This window comes from Anopheles coluzzii, chromosome 2, assembly GCF_943734685.1.
Source record: "Anopheles coluzzii chromosome 2, AcolN3, whole genome shotgun sequence".
Classification (NCBI taxonomy): domain Eukaryota; kingdom Metazoa; phylum Arthropoda; class Insecta; order Diptera; family Culicidae; genus Anopheles; species Anopheles coluzzii.
The window spans coordinates 13,373,938-13,396,266 of NC_064670.1; the positions used below are offsets into that span (position 1 = coordinate 13,373,938).

The window sequence follows — 22,329 nt, forward strand, 5'->3', positions numbered from 1 at the left end:
GAAAGCTTTCCACGTCAAAAGTCAAACGGTTTCGCTCGGGTGCAGAAGTGGTGAACTTTGTGTGGTGCAGGCTTTTTGCGGCACCGACTCCGACGGGAGTTGCCGATAATCCGTTGCATCGTTTGATGCGATAAGCCACGGGAATGCATTGCAGACACCAACAAGGGGCAATTGATCCATCTAGTATTGGGCAATGCAATTGAGCGCATGTAATCGTGCGTGTGTGTGTGTGTGTGCATAGTTGTGTTGAAGCTTGTTTAATAGACAACATCACACAATGTCTACCAAACATAACTGATGACAGCACAGTAAGATGTGCTGATATACATGGTGATATTGTGAAGAAAGATATCCTAAGGATGCATCATAAATACGTGCCTTCTAAGAGAGGCTTTTGTGACTATTAGAAGCTTAGGTAGGACAAGGTGTGATGCAACTGTACAAAGTCAGTAATACTTTCTAGAGGAGCTTTGTGATGATTTCAACGCATTAAATTCCTCTTCCGGGTAAAACACCGTGAGCTGCAGTAGGTCAAGTTGTGCCTAGACATTCCTACGCTTGACAAGAACGACCCGTCCGTAATTTGAAACGATAACGAGCTTTGTTACGGCTTAGATCATACGATCCATGATGCTACCAATAATGTTTAATTGTAATTAAGTTTGGCTCATTTACTTCAGTTGCTCAATTCAATTACTTCCCATGTTACTTCCCTAATCATTTCCACCGGATGCATCCCAGCTCACGTTTCAACATCCAACACACATCCCACAATCCCACCCGCACACATTCGTATCACTTTTTAAAAACCATTCAATCGATTTTGCGGGTTATGGCAAAGCTCAGGGTAAAAGCATTTGTAAACATGATACCCTCCCGAACCACAGCCGTGGCCAAAAACAACCCACCTCGCTAATGTGCGTGCCAAAAAAAAAAAGGAAACCCCCTCCTAGTACGCGGAAACCAACATCAACGGGGTTGTTAATTCCGAAATAATTCAATTCAACTTTCAACTACCCTGGGGCGCCCGGATTGTGGCTCCCACAATCCACCAGGACGTAAGAGGGGCGGGCGGAAGCGGCCAATTCGATCCACACTCCTGCAGTGGGTCACGTACGGGGTACACGTTGGTGGGTAAAGTTGGGCTGGGAAATTATCATCAATAAAATTTTATTCATTTTATGACGCTGCCCCGTCGGATTCTGCCCGGTGCTTGAAACATTTCATCTCGCTTTACGCTGCCCGGGGAAACCCGGGGCATTTTACCCCTCCCCATCGCGGCGAGAAAGGGATCCTTTCGCTGCACCGGATCGATTTCCCATAACATAACCTCAAATCAGCACAAAACTCCTCGGGTGCGCTACTGGCATGCGGGAAACCTGTGGAAAGTAGTTATCCGGGCTCGTGTGTTGTAAAAATTTTCACTGCAGAGAATTTTCAATTTTCCTCTCGCAATGAAAAGAACGCTCGTATTGCATTAATTGCGTGCCGAAAAGGAACGATGTGTGTGTATGTGTGTTTTTGGTCGTTTGCTTTCGGGTGAAACGTTAAAACAGGACCCACTTCCGGCACCCAGCGCCGTGCAGCACAAAAGTGTGTCTTTTTCAGTCAATTCCCGCTCTCCTGGCCCCTTGGCAACCATCAAATTGCGCCTCGATCGATCGAAAATCTCAAGCACAAGATCAACCGAAATGGAGCGAAACTGTTTGTAATAAAAGCGGTGGAGCGATCCCCCCTCCCCCCCCCCCCCTCCTCAGCAAGTAACCAATGCATTTCGCGTCCTTCAACTCCTTTGATGATATCCGTGCCGGGGTCGTGTCGTGCAAAGGGCCACTAACGAGCATACACATACACAGTGCTTTTGGCTCACTAAAAAAAGGGAAACCTGCTTTTCGCGCGGTAATAAAAGCATAGTGCCCCCGGTACAGAAGAAAGTCAGCAAGTGTCTTAACGAACGTCTCGGGCCACGTCAGTCGTTTCGCGTCGGAAGCTTATCCGGGGAGTTTTTTTCTTTCTTTCCTCCGTTTTTACCCACATGGTATGGGCCTCGTTGCACTTGGGATTTCGGGTCGAAACCCCCGTATGTCGAAACCTTGTCGTGTGCACTTGCCCCCACGAAGCAGGAAATTTTTGTATTCCCTCTTTTTTGTACGTGTGTGCGTCCATTCTTCAAAGAAATGCGCGCGCGCGCGTGTGGGCGAAAGAAAAGCGAACAGCGAGCAGGATCTTAAGAACCTGCTTCCGCATCACCAGCTCACAGTATCGCAACACCGAATCCGAACCATCAGGGCAGGGTCGAAGGAATAAAAGACAGCGATTTCTTTCTACTTTCTCGAAGCTCCGAGTGCTTTCACCAAGGAACACTAATTTTCCGTTTCCGTTCACGTTTCTTCTGCCTTTATCTGCTGAAGCGCCCCGCGAAGTGCGCTCCCGGAAGCTGCCTCCCGGTTGAAGAGGCGATGCAATCCGGCTACGATGCGCAGCAAGAGGTTTCCATTGCCCCCGTAAGATGGGTGAGCAAAAGATGCAAACACGATGGGGGAAAAAATTGTTACCAAGATACTCTCATGAAAAGCATTGCCAGTAATGAAAATATTGCGCCAGCCTTCGTTAGAAATTAATTAAAATTCTAATAAGCGAACCTGGGCCGTAAATAATTGAGTGTCGGACCGGGGCCACCCTCCACCCGTGTAGCATCTACTTTGCTTTATCTTCAGAAGACTCGACACAGCTTTCACTGTTATTTTTAAACAAGCCCATACACTGTGTGAAATTAAAATAACACTAGCATGGTTTGTTTTCGGCAAATATAGGTTTTTAATTTAGGTTTTTTTTAAGTTCAGAATGTTTCAATAACCTGTTTAACTCCTTTCAAGCACATTACTTTGATACTTAAATGTGGGAAACATTAAAATTACAGCGAGTGATACTTGATCTCTCCTGAATGTCCTCAAATTATACAGACTTAAGTAGTCTAATCCATGCTTGTAAAGACATTTTTAAACACTAGTATTATATATTCGTATTTTAAAACTGTTTCTAGAACTATTTGTGTGCCAAACTGCTGTATTTAGATAATTTAATGTAGTTTTTTTCACTTTACGACACTTTTTGTGCATTTTATGCATTTCGGCGTTTAAGTTTATCGCCTCAGTGGTGTTGTCACACATCGTAATCATCAATTTTGTCCATAATTTCACCCAGAAAGAGTCTCACAGTGCACAGTCTTTCTTAATTGGTTTTCATGTTACAGGGATTCCCACGATTTATTGGTTGGTTCCCATCAATTTTTGGTAGGTTCCCATATTGTTTTGGTGTGTTCCCACGATTTTTTGGCCGTTTCCCAGATTTTTTGATCCGATTGTATTGATATCCAAACGGAAAATACCAATAAGTTATGGGAACGAACCAAAAATCTATGGGATACGACCAAAAAATCATGGGAACTGACCAATAAATCGTGAGAAACCCTGTATTTCATGTTTTGATTTGTTGCAAAATTGGATACAACAAAATTGTTAACACCTTAAATGGTAATCATGCACAATTTATATGAGTTATTCTAAACTGTAACACAGCTTAGTATTGATTCTGGATTTATCGTCCAATGAAACTTCATTTGAGCAATATTCCTGAATAATGACTGCAAAAAAAAATCATGATGGTGCTATTTTAATTTCACGCAGTGTAACATAGAGCGAAAATAGAATAAAAAACGTGGCGCTTCCATTTGCAGTTGATTGAATATGGAGCAAGCCGAGTTGAATGTGAGTGAGCGGACCCACACACACACACCCACAAAACGAAAAGCCCACCAACGCTACTCACACTACCGACCGTGGATACCGACATCTCAAGACATGTTCGATACGGCCCCGGGGGAACTTGTTCAAACTGTTCAAACATCCCAATCTCGCCCAGGTTTTTATCCACCCCGGAGTCGGGATTTCAAAACTTTATCCACCCTACTACTACGAGCACTTTAACGAACCGTGCCGTGCACGGTGGAAAACTTTAACGTTCATCGAAATTGGTTCATCATTCGGTGCATGCTGATGAGCTCGTGAGCATTATTCCTTGCGAACCGTACGACGGCGAATGATTGCAGCTTAACCGAGCCACTGAGCTGCGAGCTGCTTAACTCTGGCCCACGCATGAGCAGACTGAGCGTGGTTTTAATGCACAATTTTAAAATGCACATTTACACTACTGCATTCCAGCGTACAGCGTGTTTGATGTGAAATAAATTACATTTCCCTCCCGTGCTCACGGGATGCCCAAGCAAAGTTGCCCAGGTTTCACAACCAGCGACCTTCATGAGCAACCGGGTCCGTCCGCTTAGTCGTAGCGTATGTTGTGAAGTGTGTTTCAGGGTGATTCAACTTTTCTTTTGAATCTTTTTATGGCAATCAACAGCTTCAATCTGCATGCAGCTGCACAAGACAAAACCCCCAGCTGCTCCCGTTGACAGTATGCATCCCCCCCCTCCCGGTTCGGACGCAAACCATTAAGCGGCGGCGGCGGCGACGAGCACTGCCGAGCATAAAAAGGCAATGAATAGTTGAAATTGAATTGAGAGCGCAAAATAAAATGCATTTTACCAAATGAGATTCCTGCCACGGTGCCAGAGGAGTGGCAGCATCCCACCGTTCCGTGCGCGGCACGATTATCCGGAGTGCAGCAGTGCCAGTGGAGAAAGAAAATCCTCGAGAAACCTACGCTCGGTCGGTTGCCTTATGTACTTCCGTCCGGCAGGATCGAACCGGTGCCCGGCGTTTGCATTTGGTTCATCCCTTTTTGTCGGTCCAGTTCCACCGGTTCCATCATTACAGATTCATTTCGATTACTTAAGGGCAAACAAATGCCGCCCAGGCCTTTGAGCGGCCCGGGCTTTGGCGGCGCCCGGCTTTGGGTGGGGAAAATTGCATTGCCCTCCTTCCTCTCCCGTGAGGGCCGGTCTGTATGCAACCCGGCATTACCATCCCAGTAGGGGAAGGAAGGCAAAGCGAAAAGGAGCGCGAAAAGGTAATAAAGTGTCTCAATAAATAAAACCGCACACGCAAGCACCGCCAGGGTGTGCACTCTTTCTGGTGTGCGCGCTAGCCCAAGGCTTGGCCCTCAGAACGTGAGTGCTCTTCCTGCGGGGGCCGGTTTTCTTTTTGCTGTTTCGAAACTTTTCAACCCCTGGCTGGCTAACTTGCTTCCCTTACCAGAAATCCCATCCATCCAGGGGGTTAGATTTTCACACCATATATTTTCACGACCACCGCAAGACGTCGCATTCCGCCTTCCCGTTGGCTTGTGTGGGTGTGGGTATGTGTGTGGGTGGGTGAGTGGGCCACACGCGTCAGCTTTGCAACCGGATGCAAGTCTTCGAGGAATATTAACTAGCTGGACTCAAACGAACGAACCAGCCTTGCGGAGGGACACCGTGCACAAAAGCCGTGTGCAATCTCGCCTTGCAACATATTTTTCAGCGAGCAGACCAGGGAACGAGGCGTAACGCTCCCGCCAACACACGCTTCCCACACGGAGCAATGTGATCAAACGTGGGGGACGGAAAATACATGAGTTTTTCGCTTTCTTAAGACTTCATGGTGCTTTACTTTTCCTTTGCGTCGTGTTGTGATTTTATTTGCCTCGTGACAAAAAGCGTAAGCACCAAAAGTTTCACTGCCCTTTTTGCCGGCTGAGATTGCTTCATTCCGGTATGGGCAGAGAGATGGCACAGGGTTTTTCTTTATGCTTGTTCCTACCTTTTCCCGTTTGCTGCCACAGTGACGATCCTAACGAATGGGGCACGCGTTTGTTTCATAAAGGCGGCGGAAAACGTACAGCGAAACAGTCCGGGCAGGTTTTGTGGTTGAGGATTTATGCCATCGCTTCAGCCATTTCACGCTGCCCACAAGCAAGTCGCTTGTGCGATGCTCTAACCACGGGGAGGAAAAGGATTCGTCAAAAACAAATGGGCACACTTTGTCGCGCCGTGGAGCTTTTATTTGTTGTCACTAGAGTTTTGTCGCTGTCACTGCTCCGAAAAAAAAACAGAAAAACGGCTTCTTGTTTTTTGGGGAGGTGCCATCATCGAAAAGGGAAGCAACGCGCAAAACAGCCAAGCCAATCAAATCTTTACGATCACATTCAAATGTCGGGTGTTGGTTCGGAAGATGTTCGGAAGTGATCGGTGAAACATATATAGTGGACGAGTTTCATTAATCATAAATGGACGGTGGGTAGGGTTGCGTTTATGACAAATAATGCCACTTTATGAGGGAACACATTTTTGAAGGTAAGAGCATTGCGTACTGTTCTCGTTAAGTGATAGAGGCGTTACGTAGATGTATAGTGAAGAAGTTGGAAAAGTGTTAACGCTATTTTCTGTTCTCAATGTACAGAATTTCATGCATTTTGATGCAGAAAGTCGATAACGCCTATTATAGTGCTGCAAATGAATGTAATTCCAACCCTTCTTAGCCTTACTACAGAAGCTATTTGTTGTACGTTTTGTTATAAACACCCAACCAGTTATGTGTGCACCAATCAATCTATCTTGCATTATAGTGCTTCCTTAAACGCTGAGAAACACGGACACCCTGTTTTCTTCATAAATTCAATTCTTTACTAACACTTTCATCGGCTCTGCGGAAGCTTTACCAAGTGTCCCTTTTCCTCGAAATTGCTTTGTCAGTTGCTAAAATATTTAATCCCACCCCAGTACGTGTAAACATGCTAAATAATTCAAAACGTAACTCCCCGCCACCCATCCCACTGAACCGAACTGCCAAATCCAAAGACATTTCGATCCGTTTTCTCCCCCGATCTGTGAATCATCGTTTTTAAAACACTTTTCACTACCCAGTGCCGGCTTTCGGTTTCAATATTTGCCTTTCAAAAATGCAAAAATTATGCTCCACTCCCTTTCGGCCGACACGTCGTCCTTCGTCCATTCGGGGGAGGAGGCCCGGAAAAAGGTCAAAAAGATCCCCCCCCCCCCTCCCCGCGCTGGCACACGCAAATCAAAGAAGCTATCAATGATTATTGAAGCCGGGTACCGGCGGGTCCGGCACAGAGGGAAATCTCAGCATCCTTACGGGACCGGGGGACCTGCCGCTGCTGCTGCTTTCGATATCGAGCATAATGCTTTTGTGAAAGACGATCCTTTACAGGGCTGGTTACACCCGGGTTCGATTTTTTTTTGGGGTGGCAGTGTCAGCGTTTTCATGCATTAAACAAATTCCTTCCCGACTCGTCCCCGCCCGCTCGGTCCCTGGACGAACTATCCCAGCCCAAATCGGTTCAGCTTCGGTTCGTTCGGTACGGGCCAGCAAACAAACATTATTTGTGCGCATTTGGATCGAGCGCATAAGCAGGGGAGGGGAGAGTTGGTGTCTTCTTTCGAAGGCATCCCAGGTGAGCTTAAATATGTATTATTTTTCGTTCCAACCAAAAAAAAAAAAGGTACAGAAATCGGTGAGCGTAAAATAAGCATTTGAATAATTTACCAGTCTCTTAAGCGGCTTGTCAAGAAGTTTGCATGTTTAACGAAAAGAAATTTCTATCGTGTGAAAAATGGAGCGAGAAAATATAGCTCCCAATCGTAAGAATAAGCATCAGAGTGCAAAAATCAAACCGACCCAAGCTGTTTACGGTGAATCATTCTCGCAAGCGCGATCTCCCACAGTGTCACCCGGTACCCGGAAACGGGTCATCCCTCTTTGTACCGGATCCGGTTGCAGAAAGGTGAGAATCTCGCTAAACTACAGTTTTACATCCTTCATAGTCGACCCTGTCCCTGTCCCTTCGCCTTGGCACAGGAGAAGAATATTCTCCTTCCGCCCGAACTACCGGACGATGGGTTAGCTCTGTTCCGTTGTTCCTTACATTAAACTGCTGTTTTTTTCTTCTTCTTCTTTATTGTTCTTGTCTTTTCTTCGTGCGTCAAAAATGACCCCCTGGAACCCGGAATCGGTTGCAGGAGGACAACCGATGCGGATCACCGTATCACCCAGGTCCGACTTTACGATCCCTTTTTTGTTGCTCTGCTCTGTCCGGCATTATGGGAATGTTTTGGGTCAGTTTCTTTCGCTATGGATCAGCCTTTTCCCTCTTTTGTGCATTATTTTTTGCGCCACTTTTTCCTATTCTTCGTGTGCTTCACTAGCTGCCTTTATATAGATCGGCACCATTCGTCTTATCCCGAACGGTCGTGCTGTGTTGAGCAAAAGCAAATGTCCCCATGAAAGAAGCCATCCGAACAAAAGCTTCTTTTTACAAAACTGCAAAACACAGCAGGTTATAACGGTTGCCTGGGAGAGTAGGAGAGAAGAAAAAAAAAACACACGGACGCAGACGAAGGATGTAAATTGATCGTCCTGCGATTGAGAAGCATACCACCGGACCCGATGATTTGCAAGCTTTTGCAAGTCGATTGTGCTCAGCCATTTTTTTTTTTTTGGTTATTGCTGGGCGTTTGTTTGACTTCTTTGGAGTGGGAGTGATACCAACAAAAAAGAGTTGGTACGATGCTCTTGATCTCGCTCAAAATGAATGTTTTAAAAACTCAAACAAAAACACATTATCGCATGGGCGTCGGTGGGCGGACGCGACAGCACAAAGGATCATCAACCCACCGCGAGCCAAACGATCAAAAAACCCCGCTGAATAAATCAACACCACTACTAACAACAGATTTCATTATCCGGATGCTTCAAAGCTTGCCTCCCAACAAAACCTTCTGCCGTCTGCCGCGTCTAATGTTGGCTAATAACATCATAAATATTTGTGTTACTTCCAACTCAGCAGCAAACCCCGTCCATTCAACCATGCCCTCGGGCGGGTGCGTTTTGGGGTGCAGAAAACTAAACGCAAAAACGCATCCTCAACTCAACGCTTGATTCCGCTGGAGAAAGAAGCTTCCACAGGGTGTGAGATGCACTTTAGCTTTTTTACGACGATTTTTTTTTTGCTTTGATGATGGAAGTTTTTCTTCATTCCTCTGCATCCACTACACTAGCACGACCGAGATTATTTGTACACGAGCGCACACAAAACACAAACACACACACACACTCTTGTCGAAGTGTTAGATGCATTTGGCAGTGTGCAGGCAATCTCGCCGGCTCATCTTCACCGTACGACGAACTTTGACTTTGCGCGTGAAGCTGGCGTGAAGTCAGCGAAGCGCAAAAACTCTTCACTAATATTTTGCTGCTTTTCTTCGCTTGGCACCTCGGGTTCTGGTGATTGTTTTTGAAGTGGTGCTCAACCTTACTGCAGCTTCGAATGTCGAGGCGTTCAACTCGGCTGTTTTCGGCAAAAGCTCAATGCTTGTGACATTTATTGAAACGTGCAATGGTAGTGAATGGGCTAGATGTTTCCATAGCAACGACACAAACACACAACACAACACAAAACAAAACATCAACATGTTTTGTAAAGCACATTTCTCATGTCGCAGAATTGAGCAACTCTGCAAAGATGTCTCGAGAAACTGCTTCCATGTCCATGCCCTTCCCTTTCAAATAACGATGCTTTGTGCTCTTGTTTGCACGCCAGCTCGGCCAGCGCCAACACACGTTAACGCGCCACACAAAAATTCATACGCCTCATTCCACTCGTCAAGCGTCCGCACAGAAGGTCAGCTAAATCGGAAAACTTCCTGACACTTTGCCCGCCACTCGGGTGAGGATAGAATTTATTTGATTTCACTTCGACACATCTTCAGAAATAAATGACTCCTCCACACAAACTCACACACACACACACACACATCGAAAATGGCAAACGGGCAGCTTCCGTTCCTCCCCACTGCGATGAAGTTGCCTTTGATCGCAGCAAGGTGTGCTAGGAGGCCAAGTTGTTTGCGTCTACCTTTGATTCGATGGCAGCGCCCTTACAGCAGCGCCCTTTGCAACCTTTGCCGGCGGGGAGTTCGCCCGGGATAATGCGAACAGCTAAATTAGTTAGTGCCAAGCAAAATCCGAACTCCGGTCGCGTCAAATGACTTCCGACCGGAAGTGGATCAGTGTCAACCGGGAGAGCGTCGCGTGTGTGTGTCGCCGTTCGCTAAAAGTCAACCATTTTCCCACGTGCAAAACGTATCGAACCCGATGATGGCATCGATCCATCCCTCTCTCCTTCTGTCTCTCTCTCTCTTTTCCTAGTGTTTTTCCCTCCCAGAACCGTACGGTGAGCAAACAAACTCCCTTCGTCTGTTTACCGTTGGTGTATAGAAGAGAAAAGTGGCGGAACTTTTCATTCTCACTGGCAACGGGCTTGGGAGATGGCGTATGGCAGCGCTAGAACCGGTATGGTATAGGTGCAAAAAAAGCTTCCGGGAGTGGACCGGATTGGTGTCATCTGGTTGAAAAGTTTTGCTGGCGTGAAACTTTAACCGGTGAATGACGCTTGACAGAGCGAGCTGCTGCGTGTTGAATTTCAATGAACACATTGCCCGGGTGGGTTTGGTGGACAGGGGATCAGCGCAAAAAGTTTTCAACCCAGCGAGGGGTTAGAACAAAAAAAATGAATACTGTAAAAACTTGCCAATTAAATTTTGCTCCAAGGAAAATAATCCTTTAACCGTTGATTAACATAATCCAACGCAAATATTATAATCTGATTGGATTAGTTTCTTTTATTCAATTCTTACGCAGCGCACTGTATATGTAGAATTAACAGTTTAATTCATACAATTACTAGCCTAATTACTTTACCAATCTCCAACAGCTTGCCACAGTGAGTCAATTATACACCTTCGCCGAACTGGAGCGGCACCCCAGTCACTCAAAATAATTAACCAACACTGGTTTATCTTTCGTCCTAAATTTGAGCCTCTAGTTTATCGATTGTTTTCTTTTTTTTTGCAGTGGCTTGTTTTTTGTTTCTTACTCTCCCGCACTAATTGTTACTCAATCTTCCGAAAGGACCGGTTCGGCGCTTGCGGCAAATCTTTTAATCCTGCACAATTAAATTCGATGACCGGCCGCGTAAAGCGGACCCTAATTAGCATCGATGTAGATGGAGTGGTGGAGAGGGGGCAAAAGTTGGCGTCAAGTTTCTTCCGCTCGGCAGAGTTTAACTTTTGGGTGACAATCAGGAGGAAATGGAAAAAGAAACAGCTTATCTACGTAGCAAATTTAAAATACAACAGTAGAGCGTTACATTACGCTACGTTACGTTACGTTATGTGGGGAATGGAAAGGAATATAGTAACGTGCATGCAGGGTTTCTCTAGCCAGCTCAACACTATAAACAAACAATTCAAAATGCAGTAAAATATAGTGGTGGGGGCTCGAAATCGGACCTACCCGATTCCGATTCCTTGTACGTAGTCAATTCCTGAGTCGATTCCGATGCTGGAATCGATTCCAGAGCTGATTCCAGAGCCAGATTCCAGAGTTGGCTCCGGAATCGATTCCGGAATTGGAATCGGCACCGGAATCAGAATCGGTTCCTGAATCGAAATTGACCTGGGTATCGCAATTTGATCCGATAACGGAATCAGAATTGACTCCAGAATGGGAATCAGCTCCAGAATGAGAATCAGTTTTTGAATTGAAATAAGAAGTTGCAGAAGCGAAATCAGTCTGGGAATGTCCATGAGAAATGATCGTTTACAAGTAAATTTGGATTCTTTGCGGATCTTTGGATCAATACATAGCAACATTGGACCTAAACATTCTTATTAAGATGTCAAAACTGACTCCGATTTCGGAGCCAATTCCCATTCCGGAGACGATTCCGATTCCGGAACTGACTATGATTCCGGAGCCGATTTCTATTCTGGAGCTTATTTCGGAAATTGATTCTACTATCAGGAATCTATTCCAGAAAACATCGGAACTAGCCGGAATTGATTCCGATGAAAACTCAATTTTCCCATCACTTGTAAAATGCATTTGAACAATAACAAGAGATACTCGAATGATTGGTCATTGGTTGCTTTGTGTACGTTCAACACTCATTTTATTGTTTTGATGTGGGATTTTAAGGATTATGAATGACCCTTTTAGTGTTGAGTTGGCTAGAGAAACCCTGTAAATGCAACAATATGAAAATAAAAGAAAGCAAGTTTAAAAATATTTTTTTTACATTTTTGTGCATGTCGCATGACATCCAACTTTGCTTTAAAATTCAACCGAAGCTAATCTTCAGTAAATGTTATGCAAAGGAACACACGCTGAATGGTCGATAAGCGCTCTCTGCGAACAAAATTCAATCAACAGTGAGCAATGTTTTTTACGACCATACAAACCGACCCCCACGAAACAGTTGCATACGCCGTCCTGTTTGTGACCAACGATTAAACAATCTTATTAACGCTGGTGCCCCTCCCCACCAGTGTGTAGGAACAGGGCTCTACAGGACCAGAGTCACCCATGGCAGCCCAAACATTTAATACACCCATCAATCGGGGCACGGTGATTTGAACGTTTATGTTACACCAGTTGGTGTGATTTAAAATTGTTTATAGACCGCACCATAAACTCTCTGCTCCGTACATTGCCGGTTTGGGTCGTCACACACTTGGACCGGGCCATCGTTGCTAGCTGTAGACCTTTGTGCTTTGTTGGTTTTTCGAACCCGAAACAACCGCCACAGCAACCGTTTAGAAGACGAAAGTGAGTATGAGAGAGAGAGAAAGACATGAAGTTAAAAACCAAACTGCCTGCGTACTCCTGCCCCTAGATTCAGGTCCCAGGTCAGGGCATGTTTGATTTACCAGCATCATTTTACGAGCCCGAACATCTTCGTTTGTACGCTTCCAGGTTTGTGCGGGGTTTTGACTACCTTGCGTCCAACTGCCACACAACCTTTGGTACCTTTGCCTTTGGGCCAGTGTGCGTTTGTTTTAGCACTGCGTGTTGGATTGCTTTGGGAACAGACAGACACCGAAAAAGAAAAGCACACAGGTAGAACACTTTTCACGCTTCGCCGGCCAAAGATGACATCCTTCCGTGGGGTTTGCTCATGTACGAGTGTGTGTGTGTGAGTGTCCCCGTGTCGATCCTTCTCCCTTTTAGTCCATTTTTGGCTGCTGCTGCTGCTACTTCTGCATCCTTCTCATTTGCGCAGACCTTTAGCGCAGACCTTTTGTTCTGCTTGACGAATTTTGTCAGAATGCTACCATCCGATCCCTTGACGTATGGGTCGGTTCAGTTTTTTTTGCTTGCTGTTGCCGTTGTTGTTGTTGCAGATCCTGCCGCACACCTTACCGGTGGTGGAAGACGTTACAGCAGGCGTTGGCGGTGGGTTTGGCCTGCGATGCCTTTGGCGAGAAGAATTGCCACGCCGGTACCTGTTCCAATATGCTCGACATTAGCCTGTTCGACCAGTGAATGGATTTCTCGGGCAGCCTTAAAAACTGTCCCTTCTCGCTTTTCTGTTTCCGTCCTTCGGGTGCTTCCCGAATCGGTGGTTTTCTGTTTTGCATACCTTCCCTGCAGCAATAAATCTTTAAAGGTGATCCTTCCGCACAAACCTGCAGCTAACAAGGTACGGAGAAAGATGAGCGGGACGAGCAAGGCCACCCAATACACCTGCCATTACGGGGATGGGCTGTGTGCAGGTGTACACAACACCCGACTCAGCTCGGTGCCGAAGCGGAACCCCTTTTTGCCATGGTGTAACCTTCTGCCGGACGGGGTAAATATTGAACACTACAAATAACACCTCGCCCACCACCGCTGGTGGAATGTCAGGCAGGCTGTAGAGTGTACAGGAAATATGGCATGGGAGTTGCGGGGATAGGATGGGATCTGACAAATAGGCCGCTAGTTAGAGAAGCTAATGATTTGTGTCACTGCGTAGCGCTTCCTAACGCTTTTCAGAAGGAAGTGGAAGAAGAGCGAGGGAAACAGAGAGACAGAGAAGGGCCCGATAGAGTCAAAAGTCTTTCCCGAGGGTTACAAAAACATTACCCCTCAAGGGAACGTCTTCCAGTGTGGATTGCTTGTTTTCTCCGTGACAACTCCCCGAAGAGAACATATTTTTATGACAAATCCTGATTTTTATTTATTGATTTGCTCGGAGGACTAACACTCAAAATAACAAAAAAAAGCCACCCTCCTTGTGTCACTGCTCCGGAACGTCTCCTACCCAGAGGCTGCCATCTAAACAGGGATAGGGTTTCGGGCTGTGTTCGGCACACTGCGGCACCGAGCGGACGGATGGACGGACGGATCAGGGTTTAATTAAATCCCGCTTGGCGCGTCACAAGTTGATTGCTTGCGCTTTGGCCGGGATCTAAAATGGCTATCAAATTAACATTGACAGCTGGATTAATGATGCCGCATTGTTCTCGAGCGTGCCCTGGTCGGTGGTGCGGGTCCGGAGCAGTGGGCGCACCACTCCAAGCACCGTTTTCTGGCCAGATTGGCCGGGGAAAGTGAAGGTGCTTGCCGAGGTAGCGAGGAAAGGGGTACAAATCAATCAAACAATTGGCAGCGGACGATTCGGCACAGGCAAATTCGATAGACTGCGCCGGGCCACCCTGAGTGGCATATGACAGCGGTCCTACCGAACCGGTCTCCGAGCCGCCGGGACGTTCCAATGCCGCAACTGGGGCGAATCCCTTCCCAAAACCAACCACCATCTCTTCGTCCTGCCTTTGTATCGAAGCTTTGTGTCGGATTTCGGGTGGTGAAGTTGAAAGCTCCCACACGGCACGGAGCACAACATGCGCAACATTATGTGCTCAACCCATCCCTACCCATTCCGGCATGCAGTATCTTCTTGCAGACTCCTGTATCTCTTGTCGTGTCGAGCATCAATCAGGGAATGATTTCACCCTCATCCGCATCATGCCGCTGTTGACCGTCGACTCCGGGGGCCCGGAAATTATGCTGTTACATGATATGCCTGTCCCCTTACGGCGGTTTGCATTCGTGCGCCGGCCCGGGGAAGCTTGCAGCATCGAAATAATAAACCCACTCACACGCACACGCACTTATCATTATTGTCATTCATCCATCCGTCCGACCCGCCATCGCGAACAGACGCACCGAGCCCGAGTGACGCACGCGGCGCAAGTGCACCCGCAGGATCGTAAAAGAACTGACACAATGCACTCATAATTCATTATCAATTAACGCGGAAAATCATTTACATATGTTCGGAGCGGGCGAGTGTATAGGGAAAGGGGCCCGGCAAGCAGAAAGGGGACGGTGTGGAATGGTTATTGTGGCCCACCATCTGGCGGTTGGGTGAGAGCGGGAGAAATTGCAGTCGGATGCGTACCGCTGACGACGGATTGTCGCATTCGCATTCCTTGGAGAGTGAACTCTAGCGCAAGGACAGTGGTGCAATCGATCGCAACGAAAGGGTCAAAATTCGGATGGAAGTGGATATGGTTTAAATGATTTACAACACAAAAAAGAACGGATTTCATTTCTTACAATTGATAACATCAAGTGTGTAACTCTAAATTCAACGTAATTGAAATAACCACCTACCCGCATTTTTGTTCCAGTAATAATAGCTAAGAATTGCAGGCTAAATTCCTCTGAAAAATGTTCATTTATGCCAATTCAGATGAAATTATTACATAACATATATTTCAACACAACCTGCTCCAATTTCATCGAAAAACTCAAAAATGAATCAAACTACATCTATTGAATATTTTCCACATATCTTTCAGCCCTTACAAATGCTGTATAAAAAGCTCAAACATGGCACAATTCTCGGTAAAACATCGTTTAAAAATATCGGATAATCCCACACCAGAACCCACAATTCGTACTAGACATGCATTGTCCAGCGCCAGCACATTGTTTCCACCGTACACCCCATTTTATGTGCATTGCTTGGGCTGTACTTTCTCTTTGGCAACTCCGCACCCACCCTACCGCAAAGGACCTGCTTGCACACTCTAACCACTGTCGTTATGCAACGAAGAATATCCCCCTTTTTCCCGCTTCCTCCCTTACCACAAATCTGAGTCGCTTTCAATTAATCGGCAATAACGGGCAGTTTCTCCGGACGCACAGTTACTGCTGCTTCACCGAACCCGCAGAATCGGCCAAACCCTAAACCAAATCGGCCTCCAAAACGGTCAATTTTCACCCGCCGACCCGGGGTGGCAGTCGGACGGCGGATGTGGAACGGCCCATGCCCGAGTAATTAGTTCGGACGACTAATTTTACGCTTCATTTGAGAGTTAGAAGAAAACCCGTCGAGCATGGCTGGTGACACGACACACGCATGCATGCATGCACACACACATATACACATACAAACGGGCATAAGCACAATGCACATAACAAGCAGATTATGAGCTGTAGCTGAGCATGGAATTATGACACCAAACGATGTCTTTTACGCCCAACAACGGAGGGCGATTGTTTGAGTACGTTAAACGACTGCCGCGCCAGCGCCTTGGGGAACGGTTTTTGTGCGGTAAAGCGAACGCAAGCGAAACAGCACTTGATTTCGGCTGGCGCTTGTTGGCTTCACAGCAACGGATTTCAGTGCGTATCACACCAGATTTCCACCATCGGCCGAGCTTGGGTAGTGAAAAATCGTTAAACAATTTTTATATCCACCGTCAGGCAAAAAGCAATAATTGATAATTTGTCAGGCAACGGTGGACGCTCCATTCGGGCGAAGGAGCGCGCGCGGGGGGGTCAAAGAAACCATAAACTTCTTACCCTGCCCTGTCGTTTCTCCCACTGCCAGTCCATCTTTGAACAGGGCTGCTTGTAAACCACGTGGCTAGTCTCAATAAAACCACAATTCCCAAGTACATCCCGAAGAACTGCGCTCTACCGAACCGGGCGGGCCACATTTCCCGCAAGCGCAAGAGCATGGTACGAACCGGGCACGGTCTTGTTAGGAATTATTAGTTTTTCCCCTCTGCTGCTCTTCGGCAGCGGTACCCTTGCAAGCTGAAAGACGCACATTGTCCACGCTACGGTACGTCGCGATGTCGCCGTACGAGATTTTCAGCGACGATGGTAAGTCCTCGCCGTTGCCTAGCGTTAACCCCGTGTGTTCACTGCTGCTGCTGCTGGTCCCGCCCGCTCTCCTTCCCACACAGCCACACATCTTGCCAGCGGGATGCAAGCCGAATTAAATTTCGTCTCCACAATGAGGGTGCCCGCCCGGGCAGCAGAGGAAAACGTTCTCGGATTTTGGGGTTTCAGTTGATTTTTTTTTCCAGGAGCATAAATTTCGATTTCAAAGCTAGAGCCGAAAGTAGACATTCTATTTCGCTGAAGTGAGTAAAATTGCACTCGATGTATTTTTATGTTCCACGGCAGGAAGATGCTTTTGAGGAGGGGGGGAAGATGTCGTGAAGATGGCAGATTTTAAATTGAAACAATCGTACAACAAACAAGTGCCACCGGAGTGGAGTGTTTCCAACATTGTTTAGCGAACACGGTTATATGCAGTATGGCACGCGGGGAAGTGAGAAGGAGGGATCTATTATTCATGTTTTTGTTTGCTGATTTAATTGATTCCTTTTCCTCGAACAGATTTCACGTCGCCAATACCTTTGCAAAGAATGTCTTATCCTTTAGCGAAGAAACTCCCCCGCACACTACTGCTACCTCGTGTCACAGTATTAACAACATCCCTCGGACGGTAACTTTCTCCCGATGAAAAATTCATTCGCCTATTTTTAAGAAACTTTGCACCGGCCACAAAAGCCTCCATTTAGGGTGGGCCGAGCTCTGGCGTATGTCCTTCACCTTTGCCAACAACCGCAACCGAATTCAGCCCGCAGTAACCGCAGTTGAAGTCTGAGTGAACTTCTGGCCCAAATGGACTCGAGCCTTTGCTGGGCTGTTCGTTTCCTTTCGGCTAGTTGAAGGAACATTTCTTCACCAAAGTGTAAGTGTTGGAGGTTTTACTTTGCCCGGTTTGCTTCCTCGTTTTATTCTACTTCGTTGTTCGCTCCAAGGGTTTGTAAAAAAAACGCACCGCACCGGTCTTGAAAGTCGAGAAGAATTTCAAAAACCCCTATTTGACCATGAGGTTGTACCATTAGATCTTTCCCAGAGTGAAGACGTACACGGTTTGTTGTTTGCAGGATGCGACCTGCCTGCTACCTGCTCCGACACTCACTACACAGGTGTGACCGAAGCAGGAGGGAAAGAAATCGGACCGATGAGCAGGTCCCAAACCTTTCGAGTCCCAGGCGATGTTACGCTTACACCGACCTACAGCCAAGGTAATGAACGAGGCTCTCCTAAGTACGGTGAACTCCCGGGCGAACTGATGACTTTACCGGTGAGCTGTGATGCAAAAGTACACCCTTCGCTTTGCCTGTGAGCGGGCTCGTTCCCCGGTCCCGATGAACGATGTGGCCACAGACGCTGGAGCGTTTCGAAATGAGCATTCCTCGCTGGAAATGCAAATGATGGTTCGTTTAATCGCACGCTTAAATTGCAATATCTTTGCCCCGAAACGGGAGGTACGAGGAAGCTGGCAAACAGGGGGGGGGGGGTTCGGAAATAGTATCTATTCCACGTTCCACTGCGTGCACCTCTTGGCAGTGCACAGCACTCCCTTAGGCAGATCTTTAGCCCCATTCGATCGCTGCTTAACGTTTTACACGTACATGTTCACGTTACACCGCATTCGCTCGGTGTTATTCCTTGTTGCCGAGCGTTCGAACATGTACCCGTACCAAAGGTTAAGGATAATGATGGTTCGGTGCATTCGAAAAACGGCAACCATTGCCAACGGGAAGACAAAGCCACAAGATACGGAGGAAATTAATTCCCGCCGAACATACCTGCAGCTTTCGATTCACCTTGCTATCTACAGCGTCAGAAATGCTTCTCTACCTGTGTGCTGTTGTAAAATGCGTGAAAATTGTCATTTTTTGTTGTTGTTAAGAACGAACATCATTTTCTAACACATTCCACGCTGTCTGACGGGCTTTTCAAAAGGGAGTGAGTGAAAAGGTTAATAGTGCCCTGCTATGTGGGCTCCCACGCACGCTAGAGAAGGTTGGAATGCAAACATTGAGCAAATGCCACCAAAACCCGAAGACTGTGAGAGAGCGAGAGCATTTGAAAATGTAAACTATTATTCAGAGAAAAAGGCTTTGATCGTCATCGTCTTGGTGGAAAAGCTGGCCATAAAAAACGGGAAATTAAAAGCGACTGAGAAGGAGCGATAATGGGTCGTCCCGTACCCTAGCCGAGCGACAGAGAAAGGAACTGCTTTCTTCGACTGCAATGCGCAGAGAGCCCGTACGGTGGTGGGAGCGAAGGAGAGAGCGACAGCAAGAGAAAGCTGCAAAAGCGAGCTGCCGCTGTCAGTGTGTGAGAGAGAGTAAGCAAATGAGAGGGAGAGAGAGCGCGCGTTTGGCGAGAGAGCGCTCATCGCTGCAGACGCCTGCTTGGGTATGTGATGCCTGTGCCGAAACAAAGTACGCGTCCTGGAGCGCGCGGCAATCGCGTTTAGTCCCGTAGAAGCTGTGCGTGCGGAGCGATCTCGAACAACCCGTTTTCCACCGCGTCCCGGTTTTTGTGTGCGTGCGTGCCGTCAAACGTGTGGACGAGAGTATTTTTCGCGGCAAAAGCCGGATCGACCATCGATCGACGGTTGTGGTTTTTACGGTTTTTTTTTTCTTTCCAAAAGGTTTTGTGTAGAGTGTGATTTAATGCCCGTTCGGTGGTACAAACAGTAAGCGACCAATCTTTAAATTTTGTAAAAGGAAATTTGAAATCTTAGTGAGCGAAAATAACGATACAAATATATTGTAATACAAAACAACCCTAACACGTGTGTGAATTGTGGCGTAAATGATATTTTATCCGCCAGCTATCGATCGCGTGACAACTTTAAGCAAACCCAACCAGTGCCCTCGTGTGTGTGTGTGTGATTGTGTGTGTGTGCTTTGTGTTTGAACGATATTTGGTGTCGGCGGTGGCACTAGTGCTAGCAAATAAATCACCACCAAGCTTTCCACCTATTTCCCACTAGCAGAAACACAACAAACCTCGGTGGAAAAGCTTTTTTCCCCTCGCCGCTCTGAAGAATTGTGTGTGTGATTGTGTACGATTACGTATGTTGCAGTGCGTGTGTTTGTTTGATGGTGTGATAAGGCAAAGCTAGTTAACGGCTCCGGCTAGAGAGAAGTGTGAAACAAGTGTGAAAGAGCTTTGCTGGGCAGGAAAGGAAACAACACAAAAAACATTGCTGCCAGCCACGACTGAAAGGATAAGGATATCGGTGCGCCATCGAGTGGTGGTCGCGCGGGTGGTTGCGGGTACGGCACGATCCAGTGTATCAAGAGGTAAACTAAACCGATCTGACATAACACCACCAACCGAGGGGAGGAAGAGGTTTTGAGATTTTCCGCCAAGGAACGAAAACGTCACGCCTGATAAATGATGGAAATGTTAGGAACGATGTTTAAAGTTGCACTGCTACCACGGGGCGACAGTGCGACGAAATGATGTCAGTTGGAATTTGTTTAAGGCAGACGATGGGGAGACGATGGTTCTTTAAAGCTGAACTGGGCCGTACGGAGCTCTACGGTTGTGAGGATACGGTTTAGAAGGATTGCCGGTGGATTACTTTACGTACAGGCGTAAGGCTCCCAGCAATGGGTGACTAATTGGATGTCTGTAGAAGTCGTAACAGTGGAAAATTGTGTCAACTCGGTTGCGTTTAGACAAAACATTGCCATACTTACTGTATCGGTTGCATATGTTACGGTTCAATAAGCCTTAGCTGTGGCGCTTTTTGGAGTTACAATCGTGTTTGTTCAAAGTTATGTGAATCAAATTGAACAGATGACCTTTTCTGCGCAAACAATTTAATCCTAAACAAGAATCGTCATAGAAGTGCTACGAATTAACCCTCACCAATGCACACAATCTCAAGATGGTACAGTAAATTAATTGCATTCAATATGCGACTTGCTCCTTCACTGCTGGCGAACGAACCGACCGAACCATATCGAGAGTTGACCAGTTTTAATTGCTCCAAATGAACCCTCCGACCATCGCTAACGACCCACGGTGCCCGTATTGAAACTCTCCCGTTCGTTAAAGTAATCACGAGCGATATAAATTCCACACGCACACACACACAAACTTTTCCCCCGTTTTTAAAGCAGCTGCTTTGCACGTACAGTCATGCTGCAAACACGCGCTAAAAAGTTAGCCGCACCACATCCTCCGTATCAACTGTATATCTTTCCCTTTTTATTTGTTTTTTTTTTTGGTCTGCCTCTTGTCTCACGGGACCCACAGCGAGGGGAGCTGCAACTGCATTCGTACAGCCAGCAGGCTCCCCCCGAGCAACTGGCACACCGATTTCTTTTGCTGATCAAGAACTCGCACCATAAATACTCGCGCGCAAAGAACGTAAAACGGCTCCTCCAGAATGTGCTGCACTTTTGCGTTCCGTGTAGATTTCGCTTTGTGTGTGTGTGTGTGTGTGTGTGTGTGTGTGTGTGTGTGTGTGTGTGTGTGCGCAACTAAACCTTATGCTTATGCCCTTTCGCTGTGGCAAGCAAGAAGCAAAAACGGGTGGCAAACGAGTAGGTCATTGCAATAGAATTATGTTCCATTCGGTTCGGTCGCCGCGGAGAGTTCTCCCCCCCCCCCCCCCGTACCGCTCGTACCAGCAGCGCGGCGTGAATGCAACTACGCGGCAGCACGAAAGCGCGAAAGATGCAGATGATGCAGTAATAATGAATAATTTAGTCGATTGTGTGCAGCAAAGATGGGAGGTAATTATCGCGTGGTGCATTACAACCTGCCCATATCGACCGAGAGCGAGAGAGAGATGGAGAAAGAGGGAGAGAGAGAGAGAGAGAGAGAGAGAGAAAGAGAGAGGGCGAGAGAGAGAGAGAAAGAGAGAGGGCGAGAGAGAGAGAGAGCGAGAGTGTAACAAGGAGCAACAGCAGCAGCAAGTGGAAACAGCTGCAGGCACAGCACCATAACCCGATAAGTATCTGAACTTGCTGAACCTGGTGCTGCCTATTTTCTGCACTGCCCACTACCGCCCGCTTTGTGTTTTTTTTCTTCCCGGGGAAAATGGGGAATGTTTTCGTTGGAAAGAAAAACGATTCCAAAAATAGTGCTTGCGCGGTTTGCCTTTTGGGGTTTGAGCAACTCGTTTTCTTCTGTGCAGAGGGATGACTTTGGCTTCCCGTGATGATTTAGAAGAATAGATAAAGGAAAGATACAGATGAAGAGAGAGGGAGAGAGAGAGAGAGAGATAGAGAGAGAGAGAGAAAGAGAAAAGTGATACAAAGAGAAGAATAGGGCACGATTCTATCATAAATGATGCCCAAAACTGAGCACGTTCCGGACGAACGTTTCATTCTTCGCATGCATATCAATACATAATGCC

The 22,329-nt window shown here is 46.9% G+C and overlaps 1 protein-coding gene across 2 annotated transcripts in view; it reads left to right on the forward strand.

Moving 5' to 3' along the window:
• The window catches only part of LOC120950127 (connectin-like), a 57,604-nt gene that overhangs the window by 7,503 nt on the left and 27,772 nt on the right, over positions 1-22,329 (forward strand). The window contains exon 1 of one of the 2 annotated variants that reach the window (XM_049605806.1): positions 19,401-20,257. The exons of the other annotated variant lie outside the window; for it this stretch is intronic. The gene's annotated coding sequence lies outside the window, so the exon portion shown is untranslated. Of the gene's footprint in view, positions 1-19,400; positions 20,258-22,329 lie in introns of those variants that run through there. 2 annotated transcript variants of the gene reach the window in all.